The sequence below is a fragment of the Dendrobates tinctorius genome, unplaced genomic scaffold (assembly GCF_039654945.1).
Source record: "Dendrobates tinctorius isolate UK_male_01 unplaced genomic scaffold, ASM3965494v1 ptg000070l, whole genome shotgun sequence".
In the NCBI taxonomy this organism is placed as follows: domain Eukaryota; kingdom Metazoa; phylum Chordata; class Amphibia; order Anura; family Dendrobatidae; genus Dendrobates; species Dendrobates tinctorius.
In genome coordinates, this window is record NW_027361738.1 from 91,621,481 (window position 1) to 91,629,565 (window position 8,085).

General features: G+C 43.9%; 1 protein-coding gene across 1 annotated transcript in view; it reads right to left on the reverse strand.

Moving 5' to 3' along the window:
* Positions 1 to 8,067, reverse strand: part of THSD7A (thrombospondin type 1 domain containing 7A) — a 730,410-nt gene extending 722,343 nt beyond the window's left edge. The window contains exon 1 of the mRNA XM_073582113.1: positions 7,924 to 8,067. The gene's annotated coding sequence lies outside the window, so the exon portion shown is untranslated. The remainder of the gene's footprint in view (positions 1 to 7,923) is intronic.
* Between the last annotated feature and the right edge of the window lie 18 nt (positions 8,068 to 8,085).

Genomic DNA, 8,085 nt, shown 5'->3' on the forward strand with positions numbered 1-8,085 from the left:
AAGGCAAAAAACAATGCTTTATCTTCATACTACTGAACAAAAAGTGGAATAACACGTGATCAAAAAGACGGATATAAATAACCATGGTTCCGCTGAAAATATCATCTTGTCCCACAAAAAGCGAGCCGCCATATAGCGTCATCACCGGAAAAATAAAAAAGTTATAGCTCTCTGAATAAAGCGGTGCAAAAATAATGATTTTTTATATGAAATAGTTTTTATTGTATAAAAGCGCCAAAACATAAAAAAAAGCTATAAATGAGGTATCGCTGTAACCGTACTGACCCGAAGAATAAAACCGCCTTATAAATTTTACCACATGCGGAATGGTGTAAACGCCCCCCCAAAAGAAATTCATGAAATGCTGGTTTTTGTTCATTCTGCCTCGCAAAAATTGGAATAGAAAGCGATCAAAAAATTTCACGTGCCCGAAAATGGTACCAATAAAAACGTCAGCTCGTCCCGCAAAAAACAAGACCTCACATGACTCTGCGGGCCAAAATATGGAAAAATTATAGCTCTCAAAATGTGGTGATACAAAAATAATTTTTTGCAATAAAAAGCGTCTTTTAGCGTGTGAGAGTAGCCAAACATAAAAATCCGCTATAACGCCTCTTTCACACGTCCTGATATTTCCGGTACCGGAGATGTCAGTGTCCGTGTGTGTAATACTTGTGGCACATGTGTGGCATGCATGTGCCACATCAGTATCACACGAATGGGCGCCAGGGAAGAAGCATTACAATAAACGCTGTTCCCCAGCGCCGGGTGCTGAACCCGTCTCTCATCATTCTCCCCTGCTCTGCCGGCGATCGGCACAAGCAGGGGAGAATGATGAGAGCTACATTTAAGTAATAAAAGAGACAGCAGGCGGCAGCTGATGGGAATATTACTCCCATCAGCATACCCCTGCAGGCTAGTAAGGGGCCATAGATATTGACCCACCCAGCCTAAAAATAGCAGCCTGGAGTTGCCCAGAAAAGGCACATCTGTTAGATGCGCCAATTCTGGCGCTTTGCATATTTGTGGGGTTGATGTCACCTTTGTATTGTCTGGTGACATCAAGCCCACCACCAGCTTACCAGCCTGAGAAAACCAGCCCCCAGCTGTGAGTTTTGTCTCTCTGGTTATCAAAAATATGGGGGAACCCACGCCGTTTTGTTTTTTAATTACCGTATTTATTTACAGCGCAGGAGCGGCAGACGAATACTCACATCCGCCGCTCCTGCTGTCACTGTTATTAGCAGCAGCAGGGGTAGGCTGATGGGAGTAACAGCCCCATCAACTGCCACCTGCTGTCTCTTTTATTACTTAAATGTAGCTCTCGTCATTCTCCCCTGCTTGCGCCGATCACCGGCAGAGCAGGGGAGAATGATGAGAGCCGTGTTCAGCACTCGGCCTCCGGGGAACAGCGCTTACTGTAACGCTTCTTCCCCGGCGCTGATGCGTGCCACATGGATGAAATCCATGTGTGTTATGCGTATGTACGTGAGCTGGATGTTTTGTGTCCCGTGCTGACATATCAGCGTGTTTTGCCCATGGACACACGGTCCGTGGAAACACACTGACATGTGCACAGACCCATTCACTTGAATAGGCAAATAGCGCTCCGTTCCACCCGAGTCTCTCCGCATGGCTAAGTAGCACTGTACAGCCACATATGGGGTATTGTCACGTTCAGTAGAAATTGCGGGACAAATTTTGTTGCCATTTTTAACCACTTCTTGTGTGAAAATGTAAAATCTTTGACTAAAACAAAATCTTGATGGTAAAAATGTAGTTATTTGGTTCTCACTGCCCAATGGTATAAAATTCTGTGACACACCCATGGTGTCAATATGATCACTGCACCCCAGATGAATTCATAGAGAGATGTAGTTCGCAAAATGGGGTCACTTATGGGGGGTTCTGCTGTTTTGGCACCTCATGGCCTCTCTCAGTGGGTCATGGCATCTGCAAACCATGACAGTAAAATCTGGTGCTCCATCCCTTTCGAGCTCTCCAATGAGCCCAAACAGTGGTTTACCCCCACATATGGGGTATATCAGTGTACTCAGGACAAATTGCACAATAACTTTTGGGGTCCAATTTCTTCTATTACCCTTGGGAAAATAAAAAATTGGGGGAGAAAAGATCATTTTTGTGGAAAAAATATGATTTTTTATTTTTACGGCTCTACGTTATAAGATTCTGTGAAGCACTTGGGGGGTTCAAAGTGCTCAATACACATCTAGATAAGTTCCTCCTTAGGGGGGTCTAGTTTCCAAAATGGTGTCACTTGTGGGGGGTTTCCACTGTTTAGGCACATCAGGGGCTCTCCAAACGCAACATGGCATCCAATCTCAATTCCAGCCAATTTTGCATTGAAAAAGTCAAACTGCGCTCCTTCCCTTCCGAGCTGTGCCATGCGCTGAAACAGTGGTTTACCCCCACATAGAGTTTCAGTGTACTCAGGACAAATTGCACAACAACTTTTGTGGTCCAATTTCTCCTGATACCCTTGGTAAAATAAATTAAAAACTGGATCTGAAGTATTTTTTTGTTTGGAAAAAATTATACTCGTGTATAAGCCGACCCAAGTATAAGCCGACCCCCACTAATTTTGCCACAAAAAACTGGGAAAACTTATTGACTCGCGTATAAGCCTAGGGTGGAAAATGCAGCAGCTACTGGTAAATTTTAAAAATAAAAATAGATACAAATAAAAGTAAAATTAATTGAGACATCAGTAGTTTAAATGTTTTTGAATATCCATATTGAATCAGGAGCCCCATATAATGCTCCATACAGTTCATGATGGGCCCCGTAAGATGCTACATACAAAATATAGCCAAATAATGCTGCACAAAGGTTAATAATGGCCCCATAAGATTCTCCATAGAATAATATGCCCCATATGCCCCCATAAGATGCTCCATAGATTATGCCCCCATAAGATGCTCCATAGATTATGCCTCATATGCTGCCGCTGCTGCAAATAAAAAAAAATTATATACTCGCCTCTCGTCGCTGGGGGCCAGGTGCCGGGTCCTGAGCAGGCGAGGACACTGGCGCGCTAAGGGGGCCAGGTGCCGGTGTCATTGCTGGCTCAGGACACGGCACCTGAGATATTCACCTGTCCCCGATCCATTGCTGCTCGCCGCTGTCTGCCGCATCCTCTGTCAGTGACAGCGATGACGTGGTTAGTGTGCGCCCCGCCCTCTGCTGCCTGAACGTCACTGACGTTGGACCGGGGACAGGTGAATACTGCATATACTTACCCCCTCCTGGTGCGGACTCTGCAGCCCCGCTTCTCCCACTGTCTCCCTTCCTTCAGCGGTCACATGGTACAGCTCATTAAAGTCATGAATATGTGCATATTGATTACTTTAATGAGTGGTACCACGTGACCGCTGAAGGAAGGAAGGGAGACCGTGCATGATGATGTCATGAGAAAGCAATGTCAGAATCACCGGGATCCATGGAAGCGTTCCAGAGTTATTACCTCATAAAGGAACAGTGGTCAGAGTTGTAAAAATTGGCCCGGTCATGAACGTGCAAACCACCCTTGGGGGTAAAGGGGTTAAAGAGGAGTGATATTATTAAGAAATAGAAAAAAAACTAAGCAACTCAACCACAAAGTAGAGACCCCGTAACGTTACAGAGTGGGCGACCGAGTCCTGAAGAGCAGAGGGTACAAAAGTTACCCCTGCTCTGCTGACCCCATAACTGCAGAGTCCAGACCTCCTCTGGTATCGGCACAAACACTGCGCCCCCGCCGGGAGCTTCATGGCCGAGCAGCTGCATGCAGCCGTACATCACCAAGCACAAAGCCGAGCGTCGGATGGAGTGGTGTAAAGCCGCCACCACTGGACTCTGGAGGAGACGTGTTCTGTGCAGTGATGGATCGCACTTCTCTATCTGCATCTGATGGAGGAGTCTGGGTTTGGAGATTCCAGGCAGACGTTACCCCCAGACTGCATTGTGCATTTGAACTGTGAGCCATTAGGATAACATCCAATGACGCGTAAGTCACCTGACCACTGCAGACCATCACAAGCTGCAACCGTGCCATTTCTGGTTGAACGGTGACATAATCACTTCCGGTTCCCTCTGTGGAGCGCCCAGCACTGGATCCAGGAGGGTGACAGCGGGGGAACAGGATTTAGTCTATTTTTACAGAATTCAATCCCCACATAATGAGCGGACAGAGACCCTAACACCTATGGATCTAGAGGACGGTGTCACAACTAGTCTGTCTATAGATCTAATATCATTGTTATTATTACTTCCCTTTCTTTTTCCCTATCCTCAGCTTTTGTCCTTCCTTCTCTTCTTTCTTTTGCCTTTCTAATCACCCTTCTTTTTCCTCTCCTTTATTTTTCCTTTCCTCTTTTTCATCTCCTCTCCTTTCTGTTGCCTCTCTCCTCTCCTTTCATTTCTTTTTCGTCTCCTCTCCTTTTTTCTCCCCCCCTCCTCTTTCTTTTTCCCCTCCTCTCTTTTCCCTTTTTCCTCTCCCCTCCTCTCTCCTCTTCTATGTCCTTGCACTCTATAGAAAAATATTCAGGATTGAGAGTCCTCAGTGGTTGATGCCTTTTAATGGCGAACTGAAAAGATGGTAACACATTGCAGCTTTCCAGACTACTCCGGTCTCTTCATCAGGCGCATTGACTAATACAAAATCTGAAGAGTCACATATTTATACACAACACAGCACAGAAATAACGCAATAGATAAGACAAGTGACGTGAAGCAGAATTATCATTATGGGAGAGGGAGAAACATAAATATTGGAGCAGTTCATAGATAAGGAGTCTGGATGTTTTATTGAGTAGTCTGGGAAGCTGCAATGTGTTACCATCTTTTCAGTTAGCCATTAACCCCTTAATCCCATGTGACGTACTATTCCGTCCATGTGCCCTGGGACTTAATTCCCAGGGACGGGATAGTACATCACAGCGATCAGCGGCGCCCACGTGGTGAGAGCCACTAATCGCGGCCGGGTGTCAGCTAATTATCACAGCTGACACCCGGCACAATGTGTCAACACGTTAACCCCTTGCACACCACGATCAAACACGATCGCGGGGTACCGGGGGTTAAAGGGAAGCATCGGCAGGGAGGGGGCTCCCTGCGTGCTTCCCGGAGCCCCCCACGGCAGCGCAATGTGCAGCGCCGCTGCGGGGGTCTCTTTCCTTACAGGCCCCCGAATCCAAGATGGCGACGGGGGCCTTCGGGGGCCTGCAGGGAGCTGACTTCCTCACTGTCTGCAAAGCGCAGGCATGAGGAAGTCTGCAGCAGTGCCTGTGACAGATTACTGATCTGTCACAGTGATCTGTGATGTGACAGATCAGCGATCTGTCACAGGACAGTGATGTCCCCCCTGGGACAACCTAATAAAGTTAAAAAAAAAAGTGTAAAAATAATTTTTTAAAAATCGCTAAATAAATTAGAAAAAAAAAATATTTCCTAATACATTCATTTTTAGGAAATAAAAGAAAAAAACAATAGAAGTACAAATATTTGGTATCACCGTGTCCGTAACGACCCGCCCTATAAAACTGTCCCATTAGTTAACCCCTTTAGCGAACCCCTTAAAAAACAAAAAGCGAAGCAAAAAATAACGATTTATTATCATACCGCCAAACAAAAAGTGCAATAACGCGCGATCAAAAAGAGGTATATAAATATCCATGGTACCGCTGAAAACGTCATCTTGTCCCGCAAAAAACGAGCCGCCACACAGCATCATCAGTGAAAAAATAAAAAAGTTATAGCTCGCAGAATAAAGCGATGCAAAAATAATTATTTTTTATATAAAATTGTTTTCATTGCATAACACCGACAAAACATAAAAAAACGACCTAAATGAGGTATCGCTGTAACCGTACTGACCCGAAGAATAAAACCGCTTTATCAATTTTACCGCACGTGGAACGGTGTAAACGCACCCCCAAAAGAAATTCATAAAACGCTGGTTTTTGTTCATTCTGCATCCCAAAAATCAGAATAAAAAGCGATCAAAAAAGTCACGTGCCCGAAAATGGTACCAATAAAAACGTCAACTCGTCCCGCAAAAAATAAGACCTCACATGACTCGGTGGGTCAAAATACGGAAAAATTATAGCTCTCAATATGTGGTGATGCAAAAACTATTTTTACAATAAAAAGCGTCTTTTAGCGTGCGACAGCTGCCAAACATAAAAACCGCCATAAATAGTAAATCAAACCCCCCGTTATCACCCCTTAGTTAGGGAAAAATAATAAAAATAAAAGAAAATGTATTTATTTCCATTTTCCCATTAGGGTTAGGGCTAGGGTTAGGGCTAGGGCTGAGATTAGGGTTAGGGGTGTGTTGGGGTTCGGGTTGGAGTTAGAATTGGGGGGTTTCCACTGTTTGGGCACATCAGGTGCTCTCCAAATGCAACATGGTGTCTGATCTCAATTCCAGCCAATTCTGCGTTGAAAAAGTCAAATGGTGCTCCTTCGCTTCCAAGCTCTGCCATGCGCCCAAACAGTGTTTTACCCCCACATATAGGGTATCAGCCTACTCAGGACAAATTGTAAAATAACTTTTGGGGTCCAATTTCTCCTGTTACCCTTAGGAAAATAAAAAATTGGGGGCAAAAATATCATTTTTGTGGAAAAAATATGATTTTTTAATTGTACGGCTTTATGTTATAAACTTCTGTGAAGCCCTTGGGGGTTCAAAGTTCTCACCACACATCTAGATAAGTTCCTTGGGGGGTCTAGTTTCCAAAATGGTGTCATTTGTGGGGGGTTTCCACTGTTTTGGTACATCAGGGGTTTTCCAATCGTGACATGGTGTCGATCTCAATTCCAGCCAAAAACGTCAAATGGCGCTGCTTCCCTTCTGAGCTCTGCCATGCGCCCAAATAGTGGTTTACCCCCACATGTAGGGTATCAGCGTACTCAGGACAAATTGCACAATAATTTTTAGGGTCCTGTTACCCTTGGGAAAATAAAAATTGGGGGTGAAAAGATCATTTTTGTGGAAAAAATATGATTTTTTAATTGTACCGCTGTACGTTATAAACTTCTGTAAAGCCCTTGTGGGTTCAAAGTTCTCACCACATATCTAGATAAGTTCCTTGGGGGGTCTAGTTTCCAAAATGGGGTCACTTGTAGGGGGTTTCCACTGTTTAGGTACATCAGGGACTCTCCAAACGTGACATGGCGTCCGATCTGAATTCCAGCCAATTTTGCATTGAAAAAGTCAAACGGCGCTCCTTCCATTCTGAGCTCTGCCATGCGCCGAAACAGTGGTTCCCCCCCACATATCAGGTGTCAGCGTACTCAGGACAAATTGCACAATAACTTTTGCAGTCCAATTTCTCCTGTTACCCTTGGTAAAATAAAAAAAAAATTGAACCTGAATTATTTTTTTTGTGAAAAAAAGTTAAATGTTCATTTTTTTTAAATATTCAAAAAATTCCTGTGACGCACCTAAAGGGTTAATAAACTTCTTGAATGTGGTTTTGAGCACCTTGAGGGGTGCAGTTTTTAGAATGGTGTCACTTTTGGGTATTTTCTATCATATAGACCCCTCAAAGTGGCTTCAAATGTGATGTGGTCCTAAAAATAAAATGGTGTTGTAAAAATGAGAAATCGCTGCTCAATTTATAACCCTTATAACTTCCTAACAAAAAAAAAATTTGGTTCCCAAATTGTGCTGATGTTAAGCAGACATGTGGGAAATGTTAGTTATTAAGTTTTTTGTGTGCCGTATCTCTGTGATTTAAGGGCATAAAAATTCAAAGTTGGAAAATTGCGAAATTTTCAAAATTTTCACCAAATTTCCATTTTTTTCACAAATAAACGCAAGTTATATGAATGAAATTTTACCACTAACATGAAGGACAATATGTCACGAGAAAACAATGTCAGAATCACCGGGATCCATGGAAGTTCCAGAGTTATTACCTCATAAAGGGACAGTGGTCAGAACTGTAAAAATTGGCCCGGTCATGAACGTGCAAACCACCCTTGGGGGTGAAGGGGTTAAAAGGTATCAACCACCGAGGACTCTCACTTCTGGATATTCTCCTGTCTCCTCGCCCTCTGTAGACAGTGCTGCTGCCTCCG